Source organism: Sinocyclocheilus grahami, unplaced genomic scaffold (assembly GCF_001515645.1).
Source record: "Sinocyclocheilus grahami isolate Dianchi unplaced genomic scaffold, SAMN03320097.WGS_v1.1 scaffold901.1, whole genome shotgun sequence".
Lineage (NCBI taxonomy): Eukaryota > Metazoa > Chordata > Actinopteri > Cypriniformes > Cyprinidae > Sinocyclocheilus > Sinocyclocheilus grahami.
The window spans coordinates 184,675-195,565 of record NW_015506080.1 but is presented as its reverse complement, the minus strand read 5'-3'; the positions used below and the strand labels follow the sequence as shown (position 1 = coordinate 195,565).

Here is a 10,891-nt window from a genome sequence, read left to right as displayed (position 1 = left end):
ATAAATAAAAAAAATAAAGTATATATATATATATATATATATATATATATATATATATATGTATTGTATATATATGTATTTCTGTCTGTCAAGAGTTCTGTCAGGATTGGTTACTGTTTCTAACTATAGCTGTATGAAAACAACAGAAGTCTACGGAATGTCCCCATTTAGATGAACGCTTCATGAACGTGTGTGTGTGTGTGCAGTGTCTAAAATGTAATAAATAATTCATCTCAGACTATGGAATGCACCTGGTGATGCAACCAGACAACTTTCTAGACACTTCAAACACAGTCTACGTACTTAAGACCTGCAGTATTTACAGTGCTGGTGACAGTACACAAGCTAAAAATGTCACCACAATGCTGATTTGATGGAGGGTTATTTTGACAGAGTGTGAGTTGCGCATACTCTGAGAAAGCCGAGATTAAAGGTACAGAGGAAAGACTAATGGGCGACAGGATGAGGAGAGGGCACCTTGGACATTATTGTCATTCTGTGACTCTCCAGGCTCTTGTGCACAGCTTAACATCTCACAGGAAAAACTTTACAGTGACAAAGGGTTTAGCAGCTGCTCTACACAATCTTTTGACAACAAATTATTAGAAGAGGAAAGATGATCATACGAGACCTTGCAAATTCTCTCGAGCCTGCATATATTTTAAGATAAGCATTAGGGCTGCACGGTATATCGCAAATATCGCAAATCACAAAGGCGTGCGATATCTGAATCATTTTAATAGGTTACTTAAATCAAAAGTTGCAAAAGGTCAAAGTTTTAGTTTGACGCATATAGCAGAGAATTGCTTGACGTTAAAAAGAGTTATTAAGTGCAATAAGTTGCAGAAAACAACTCTTTGCGTCTGGTCTTGCTGTCTGACAGCCTCACACCTGAAGCACTCACAACACAAGCCGCACACAGAGACGCGTTTCAGACGGCGTGCGAACACCGAGTTGATTCGTCTTTTGCATCTCCTCCTCCTTATGTTTGAACAGACACATATACACAGAATTATGTCAATAGTACCCGTCTCGACGACCATTCTCGTAAGCGCAGTCAGTTATGTTTTAAATTAATGTAAACAGCTGAGAAAGAAATCGGATGTGTATCATTATACTGGATCCATGCAGTCGGATTTAAAGGGACAGCAGCCTATAAATGCCTGCTGCTGAATATGTCACTAAAGTTAATCAAACAACAAAACAGTTATAACAAAGATTAATCTAAATTTAATTCATACAGTGAACACAATGTAGTGTTATTTTACACTTAATTATTAAATTTCGGTACCTGAATACTACTTTATTTGATCTATGCTTGTAAATTCTTTTTTTTACTGACTGTTCACTTGCCTTTAATCATGTTTTTCCATCAAAAACGTCTTTAATGAACTTTCTCAGACTATTATTTTTGCCGTGGTATATGAAGAAGTACTTAAAGTGTATGGAAAGCAGTTACAATGATATAAAATTAGTGTCATTAATTTTTTGGGTTGTATGTTCACACTGATGTTAAAATGTCATTTTCTGATTTGTGACATAAATTTTTAAGTAATGCTAAAACACTGCTGGTCACTTTCAGAAGTTATAGTGATTCTTTCTTTTCCAAGAAAGAATGTGAAACAAATTGGTTATAAAAATTTTCATTTTTAAATATTTGACAATATAATTTAAATTGATTTTACACACTTTAAGCAATATAGTATCGCATATCGAATATCGCATTTTTTAACAAGGTATCGCATATCACATTTTTCTTCAATATCACACAGCCCTAATAAGCATGTTGTCAAAAATCCTCTAAACTTACATACTATTTGAAGTACTTTAAAGAAGTTAAATGCAAAATAATTTGGAAGGCTTTATAGCTGTGCTTTACTCAGCATTTACATATACTGTAAAGGTATATTGTGTATGCCCAACACTATAAGTAAATCATTGCATATTTTAAAATGTTTCCAAATTCAATAGCACACAGTAAGACTGATATACAAGTGAAATGATCAGAATTCATCAGATGAATCTTCTTTCAGGTGTTTAGTTGCATGGTACCTCTTTCACCCTTCTACTTTAACATGTCGCCCTCATCTGTCATCTCAACAACTCTCTCTCTCTTTCTCTCTCACTCTCTCTCTCTATCTATCTCAATTTCATTTTTTTTCATTTTAATTTGAACATTTTTGGTTAATTCTTTTGGTGATTTCATTTTTTAATTTGTAATATTTTTTCATAAAAATATTATTTTTAATATTTACTTAAATTAAAATAAAACAAACAATTACATAATATAATATAATATAATTAAATATAATATATTTTTAGTACTGCTTTTCTCCTTGTTAGGACCCTCTTGCACCTTATTAAAAGATGAAAAGAGGCTGCTGCTGGTTTCTTATTAACTTATCAATGATGACATGCCGCCTTCTTGATCACAGGGGTAATGACGTGTAAAGCAAAAGGTCAAAGTTTTAGTTTGACGCATATAGCAGAGAATTGCTTGACGTTAAAAAGAGTTATTAAGTGCAATAAGTTGCAGAAAACAACTCTTTGCGTCTGGTCTTGCTGTCTGACAGCCTCACACCTGAAGCACTCACAACACAAGCCGCACACAGAGACGCGTTTCAGACGGCGTGCGAACACCGAGTTGATTCGTCTTTTGCATCTCCTCCTCCTTATGTTTGAACAGACACATATACACAGAATTATGTCAATAGTACCCGTCTCGACGACCATTCTCGTAAGCGCAGTCAGTTATGTTTTAAATTAATGTAAACAGCTGAGAAAGAAATCGGATGTGTATCATTATACTGGATCCATGCAGTCGGATTTAAAGGGACAGCAGCCTATAAATGCCTGCTGCTGAATATGTCACTAAAGTTAATCAAACAACAAAACAGTTATAACAAAGATTAATCTAAATTTAATTCATACAGTGAACACAATGTAGTGTTATTTTACACTTAATTATTAAATTTCGGTACCTGAATACTACTTTATTTGATCTATGCTTGTAAATTCTTTTTTTTACTGACTGTTCACTTGCCTTTAATCATGTTTTTCCATCAAAAACGTCTTTAATGAACTTTCTCAGACTATTATTTTTGCCGTGGTATATGAAGAAGTACTTAAAGTGTATGGAAAGCAGTTACAATGATATAAAATTAGTGTCATTAATTTTTTGGGTTGTATGTTCACACTGATGTTAAAATGTCATTTTCTGATTTGTGACATAAATTTTTAAGTAATGCTAAAACACTGCTGGTCACTTTCAGAAGTTATAGTGATTCTTTCTTTTCCAAGAAAGAATGTGAAACAAATTGGTTATAAAAATTTTCATTTTTAAATATTTGACAATATAATTTAAATTGATTTTACACACTTTAAGCAATATAGTATCGCATATCGAATATCGCATTTTTTAACAAGGTATCGCATATCACATTTTTCTTCAATATCACACAGCCCTAATAAGCATGTTGTCAAAAATCCTCTAAACTTACATGCTATTTGAAGTACTTTAAAGAAGTTAAATGCAAAATAATTTGGAAGGCTTTATAGCTGTGCTTTACTCAGCATTTACATATACTGTAAAGGTATATTGTGTATGCCCAACACTATAAGTAAATCATTGCATATTTTAAAATGTTTCCAAATTCAATAGCACACAGTAAGACTGATATACAAGTGAAATGATCAGAATTCATCAGATGAATCTTCTTTCAGGTGTTTAGTTGCATGGTACCTCTTTCACCCTTCTACTTTAACATGTCGCCCTCATCTGTCATCTCAACAACTCTCTCTCTCTTTCTCTCTCACTCTCTCTCTCTATCTATCTCAATTTCATTTTTTTTCATTTTAATTTGAACATTTTTGGTTAATTCTTTTGGTGATTTCATTTTTTAATTTGTAATATTTTTTCATAAAAATATTATTTTTAATATTTACTTAAATTAAAATAAAACAAACAATTACATAATATAATATAATATAATTAAATATAATATATTTTTAGTACTGCTTTTCTCCTTGTTAGGACCCTCTTGCACCTTATTAAAAGATGAAAAGAGGCTGCTGCTGGTTTCTTATTAACTTATCAATGATGACATGCCGCCTTCTTGATCACAGGGGTAATGACGTGTAAACCCCTCCACAGTAACTCATCTCCACAGATCTACCCTCCTCTTTCTGAGATTAGTTGGGTCTGACTTATTGGGCAAGGCAGCATCTGGCAAGATTAGACAGCAGATGTGCATGGTGCACCATCAGTGCATCATTCTCAGCAATCTAAGTCAGCACGGAAACCAACTCAATCAATGTTAAGAGAGATCTGATCTAACCAATCTCTGAGAACGTCTCTTATCCCAGCGGGTTGAATGTCTTTCCCAGGACTGTGATGGGTCACACCTCTGAAATCTCCCTTTACAGACATGAATCCCTCTATTTGTGCATCTGCCTGTTCATGTTATTTTCCATTGGGCCTGTTTCAAGTAAGCAATCAACAGAGGGCCGACACTCGGCATGTGGTTTTCAACACTTGGGGGGGCCGCAAGATCATATCCATCGCCTTCCCTTTCAAATCATCATGCATAACGTCTCCTTGATCCAGACACCAAATATGAACCATACCAGCGTGCTCGTAGCTTCTGGGTGCATGGCAGAGGTTGGCAAAACACCCTAAAGACTTGTCCAACACAAACAACTTGCTTTCTGCACTGTCATCATGAGCGAAAGACACCAAAGCCTAGCAAAGACCCTGAGGTCATCAACATAACTGCTGATGCTAAATAGAGGTGAAGTTCAAAGTTTCTCAACAGCAGACAGTTGTTCCAGTTGATACGATGCCAGTTTTATTTAAAGGATTTGATAAACACTGACAATGTGGATCAGGTGACAACATTTAATGTTTATAAATTATAATGTAGAAACAAAATATAACATGGATTTCCCTCAATGCCATGCTCAAGGTTTCCACTCGGGTGAATGATCTGACCTTTTCAATCACTTGATAAACAATATTTTTTTGTTTGTTTGTTTATCACTTCTCTGGCAAAATAAAAGTTCTTAAGTATTTTTTAATACTTATTTTAATACTTATTAATAAACTTTTTTTAAAGAACCTAAATCTTTAGAGAATTATATAGGTACATAAAAATTGTAAACTACTTATTATTGTTATATTAATTAAATTATTTTCTAAGCACAAACCTCACAAAATTTTGTTAAATTTATGCTCAAAGAAATAAAAATACCCTAATATTTTCCCTATATTTTTTTACGCATTGCATTGTATTGTGTTTCAGGATTAAAGAAAATGTCTGTAAACTCGACAGATAATGTCCTGGCAGAAACTTACCAGTAACTTTTTTTGGTTTTCCACTGATTCTTACAGTGTGTTCAGAATGTATTTTTTTTAATGGAGAACAAGACAAAAATGGCAATAAATAAATCCTTATTATTATTATTATTTGCCGTACTCATCGCTGTTTCTGGTCCTTCTCATTCTATGTCTTCTGATTTGCAATCTGTGTCAGACCATCAGTCTTTCACAATTATGTGTTCATCTGGTGAAAGATGTGAGTGAACGAGGCTTTGTGAATGATCCGTTATTGGACACTATGGATTTTAAAACAAGGCTTTCACCCAGACCCCTTCCGTGCACCTCTTGTTTACAGCATTCTTCCGTTCATGGTCAAATTAAAATAAAACAAACAATTACATAATATAATATAATATAATTAAATATAATATATTTTTAGTACTGCTTTTCTCCTTGTTAGGACCCTCTTGCACCTTATTAAAAGATGAAAAGAGGCTGCTGCTGGTTTCTTATTAACTTATCAATGATGACATGCCGCCTTCTTGATCACAGGGGTAATGACGTGTAAACCCCTCCACAGTAACTCATCTCCACAGATCTACCCTCCTCTTTCTGAGATTACTTGGGTCTGACTTATTGGGCAAGGCAGCATCTGGCAAGATTAGACAGCACATGTGCATGGTGCACCATGAGTGCATCATTCTCAGCAATCTAAGTCAGCACGGAAACCAACTCAATCAATGTTAAGAGAGATCTGATCTAACCAATCTCTGAGAAAGTCTCTTATCCCAGCGGGTTGAATGTCTTTCCCAGGACTGTGATGGGTCACACCTCTGAAATCTCCCTTTACAGACATGAATCCCTCTATTTGTGCATCTGCCTGTTCATGTTATTTTCCATTGGGCCTGTTTCAAGTAAGCAATCAACAGAGGGCCGACACTCGGCATGTGGTTTTCAACACTTGGGGGGGCCGCAAGATCATATCCATCGCCTTCCCTTTCAAATCATCATGCATAACGTCTCCTTGATCCAGACACCAAATATGAACCATACCAGCGTGCTCGTAGCTTCTGGGTGCATGGCAGAGGTTGGCAAAACACCCTAAAGACTTGTCCAACACAAACAACTTGCTTTCTGCACTGTCATCATGAGCGAAAGACACCAAAGCCTAGCAAAGACCCTGAGGTCATCAACATAACTGCTGATGCTAAATAGAGGTGAAGTTCAAAGTTTCTCAACAGCAGACAGTTGTTCCAGTTGATACGATGCCAGTTTTATTTAAAGGATTTGATAAACACTGACAATGTGGATCAGGTGACAACATTTAATGTTTATAAATTATAATGTAGAAACAAAATATAACATGGATTTCCCTCAATGCCATGCTCAAGGTTTCCACTCGGGTGAATGATCTGACCTTTTCAATCACTTGATAAACAATATTTTTTTGTTTGTTTGTTTATCACTTCTCTGGCAAAATAAAAGTTCTTAAGTATTTTTTAATACTTATTTTAATACTTATTAATAAACTTTTTTTAAAGAACCTAAATCTTTAGAGAATTATATAGGTACATAAAAATTGTAAACTACTTATTATTGTTATATTAATTAAATTATTTTCTAAGCACAAACCTCACAAAATTTTGTTAAATTTATGCTCAAAGAAATAAAAATACCCTAATATTTTCCCTATATTTTTTTACGCATTGCATTGTATTGTGTTTCAGGATTAAAGAAAATGTCTGTAAACTCGACAGATAATGTCCTGGCAGAAACTTACCAGTAACTTTTTTTGGTTTTCCACTGATTCTTACAGTGTGTTCAGAATGTATTTTTTTTAATGGAGAACAAGACAAAAATGGCAATAAATAAATCCTTATTATTATTATTATTTGCCGTACTCATCGCTGTTTCTGGTCCTTCTCATTCTATGTCTTCTGATTTGCAATCTGTGTCAGACCATCAGTCTTTCACAATTATGTGTTCATCTGGTGAAAGATGTGAGTGAACGAGGCTTTGTGAATGATCCGTTATTGGACACTATGGATTTTAAAACAAGGCTTTCACCCAGACCCCTTCCGTGCACCTCTTGTTTACAGCATTCTTCCGTTCATGGTCAATCTCCACCAAGTCATCATTTACAAAACACCAGGGTTGAATGTCACACCAGGGAGAAAACCCTGACTTGAAGAGCTGTCAGCATGGCTTCAAATTGCATGAACACAGCCTCGACATCCGACATTTTTAGATCTTTCTGATTTGTTTTATTTTGGAGCTCTGCTTCATGACCATGGGTAAAGTATAGTATGCTGGCTGTTATGTTCGACCCCTCCCTCTTGTTCTTCCTGACTCCCTCCATACCAGCCCCTATAAGGAAGAGATCCCGAAGAGAGGGTGAAACAGGCTATGACTGATGGAGTGACCTGTCAGCAGCAGTTGCTTATCTCTAGCCCTGATCCCTTTACTACCTCTGTTCCCTTCGCTCCTGCACCATCAATTCCTCTATAACTCCCTCTTTAAGTCCCAAGCAACTTAAAGAATTTATGTGTGCACCAGGATTATATCTAAGGTTTCACTGCAGAAAGATTAATGACTGCGCCATTTGCTTGTTTTCATTGTCTACCATTTGTATGAGCTTGTATCTCATAATTACATGATGGCCTGTAAGGGCTTCCCTGTCATAATGTGCGTAGAGCGTGTGTGTCTTTGATAAAGGCAACTCACCGATGTACTCTCTCAGAAAAAAAGGTTCAAAGTTGTCACTGAGGTGGTATCCTGTGGTACAAACGCAAAAATATACATCTTCATATCTTATTTACCCCTAAATGGGACGTATTAATACCTTAAAGGTACATATTAGTACCTTTTGAACGGCTACTGCCGCAGTTTTGTGTCTTTTTTTCTGAGAGTGTATAACAAATTAAATAAAAGATGTTAAGGATGACGATGATGATGGTGACCTCTGAACAATCTGTTCTCAGTGATTGTCAGCAAGATCACAAACAGAGGTGGGGGTCTTGAACAGGTGTACAGAAGTCAAGTCCTACATGTGCTGAAACACAGCTGACCCGATCACTTAGAGGAGCATTACGCTGTCACGAAGACCCATTATAGCGATATCAGTCACTTCTGTCCCCACCCATCGCCCGACCCGCACAGCCAATCAAAATATTCTCAAACACAAACCGCTTTTACCAGCATCGCAGGCCTGCTTAAACGTGACTGAGGAATTACTGACAGCATTACTTTTTTTTGCTGATGGTAAATGATATATGGAAAAACAAATTATATACATAAAATACATTTTATATACACACTTCCTTACACCTTCCTTTTCAGCCCAAAGTATTAGCCACTACAACACTCCATTTGCAGGATATTAGTTATGTTTCATTGTTACAGTGACCTTTTCCCTCTTTGCCACCAGTCTGCTGCTGCAATTAACACTTTAACTGGCAAAAACTGCACCAATGCACTTAATGCCAGCACTGATAATTATGATGCTAATATTAATGTCCACATTAACAAAAGAAGGCAAAAAAATGTGTGAGCTGTAATACATGTGCCGTCAGAAGGTGCTTGAGAAGCTCAACAGTAACAAGAAAAGTGTTAAACCTGCAAGCCCAGTGCTGGACATAAACATGCCAACACCACTAACACCATAGAAAAGGAAGTGAGTCAGAAACAAAAATGTATTTTTGGAAAGTGCTGTCAGAGCCTATGATATGTGTCCATGGTGAATGTAAGTTCAGGCCTAGCATGCTTCTCAGATGTAACCTAAACCCTGACAGGCATGGGTAAACTATATGATTCAGTGCTAACAACAGTGGGGGTAGATGAATTGCATACCATAGGGTGATATATTGCACACAAGAGATAAGGAATGGGTATCAGAAAAGCAATGTAAGGAAAGGGAAGACTCTAGAATGCTTGTGCAGTGTCAGTGTCATTTCCAAACTGCCTGTGCCTTCATTTAAAGTGGTTTAAATGGTCACCTCTGATGTTAACTGATGTACATTTTCACCCCTACAGGAAGAAAAGGATCGAGAGCAGAAGCAAATCCTGCAGGTAACAGCAAACTACAAGTCGTAATCAGAGCGCCCCCTGTTGCTACAGCTGCTTTCCAAAACCTCACCCTCCAAAAATATGTCAGCAAACCTGCAAAACGTAGTATATTTTTCATCAAGTTCATGCTTTTTAAGCATTTTTACATTTATGTAAAAATTATTTTCAAATGCAGCAACAAATTTCATATTTCACGTGCATTTTATTTGTTAGCAGATGCTCAGCTGTTTTTAATAGTCAGCTTATTTTTTGATCATTAGTCATCAAAGTTTGGTCAACACTGCAGGTGTCATGATGGTCAAAGTCATGGAGATGTAACTTTAATTCTTATAATAGAACCGACACTTATACTCAGATAAAAATAGCATGTAAATCTGACAATATTGTTTGCATGTATGATCATTGCCATGACTTTTTCAAGGTGAGTGCTGCTGTCTTTACACCTCTCTGTCTTAATAGTGTTAATAGGAGAGGATCATAATACAATGGAAATCACATGAAGCTTGGGCCTCCATTATACAGCTGACATTTGAATAGGATTATGCAGTCATGTTATAGAGTATAATGACCTGTTGCTCTTTCTTCTTCCTTCCATCACAGAAAAGGCACCACCATATGACCCCAACATCACTGAGCCCGATACTAGAGCTGAGCTGATGAAATGTATGCATGAAGATTACAAGAACTGTCTTGTTTCTTGCATTTTTTAATATATATATATATATATATATATATATATATATATTTTTTGACATGACGTTAAAACCAGGTACAGGTTTCGGGGGGGGCTAATCAACGGGCCAATGTTTGGCTTGTTAGCATGACCCAGTTAGGGTTAGACCAAGACAATCAAAAGTACTTTTTTGGGGAGAAAAAAAAAAAAGTAGTATATAATTTTTTACCCTTTCAGCTCTCTTCAAAATTCAGCTCTGTCACAGATTGTTTTTTTTTTTTATTATTATTTTTAATGAGCAACAACGTCTATGTAAAAGCATACAGAATATACTAATTTACACTTATTTTAAATGACGGCTTCTTTTCTGTTACTGAAAGGTTTGAGACTGTGAGTGTTCTTGTGGTGCCATCAGCCAGTCAGAGTAATTTAAGGTATTCGCGCACTAGTTGATTGGCTAATGCAAACCTGACCTGAATGAGATAAATGAGAATTAAATCAAAAGTGGGAATGGGAATGAAGTGAAGGTGAATCACTTTGTTGTATTCTCTTATATTTTTTGTCCATCAATTGAAAGATGTACTCAACATTTTCAAGCTTTACAAACTACATAAAGACATCATAAAAGTAATCTATATGAACCTATACAAGTAGCTGAATCAAAGTCTTCTAATTTACTGTAGGCTTTTATTCACACAAGCACAGATTTTAAAAAATGACTTAGAAAGTCATAATTATGAATACAAATTATGAGATACTAGGTCATGATTATGAGACAAAAAGTTGGAATTTTGAAGTTATAGAATGAAGAGATTAAAAGTCATAATTACGACAAA

General features: G+C 35.6%; 1 long non-coding RNA gene across 1 annotated transcript in view; it reads left to right on the top strand.

Moving 5' to 3' along the window:
• The window catches only part of LOC107564025 (uncharacterized), an 11,211-nt gene extending 1,166 nt beyond the window's left edge, over positions 1 to 10,045 (top strand). The window contains exons 2-3 of the long non-coding RNA XR_001606178.1: positions 9,350 to 9,385; positions 9,983 to 10,045. This is a non-coding gene — a long non-coding RNA (uncharacterized lncRNA). The remainder of the gene's footprint in view (positions 1 to 9,349; positions 9,386 to 9,982) is intronic.
• The last annotated feature ends 846 nt before the right edge of the window (positions 10,046 to 10,891 follow it).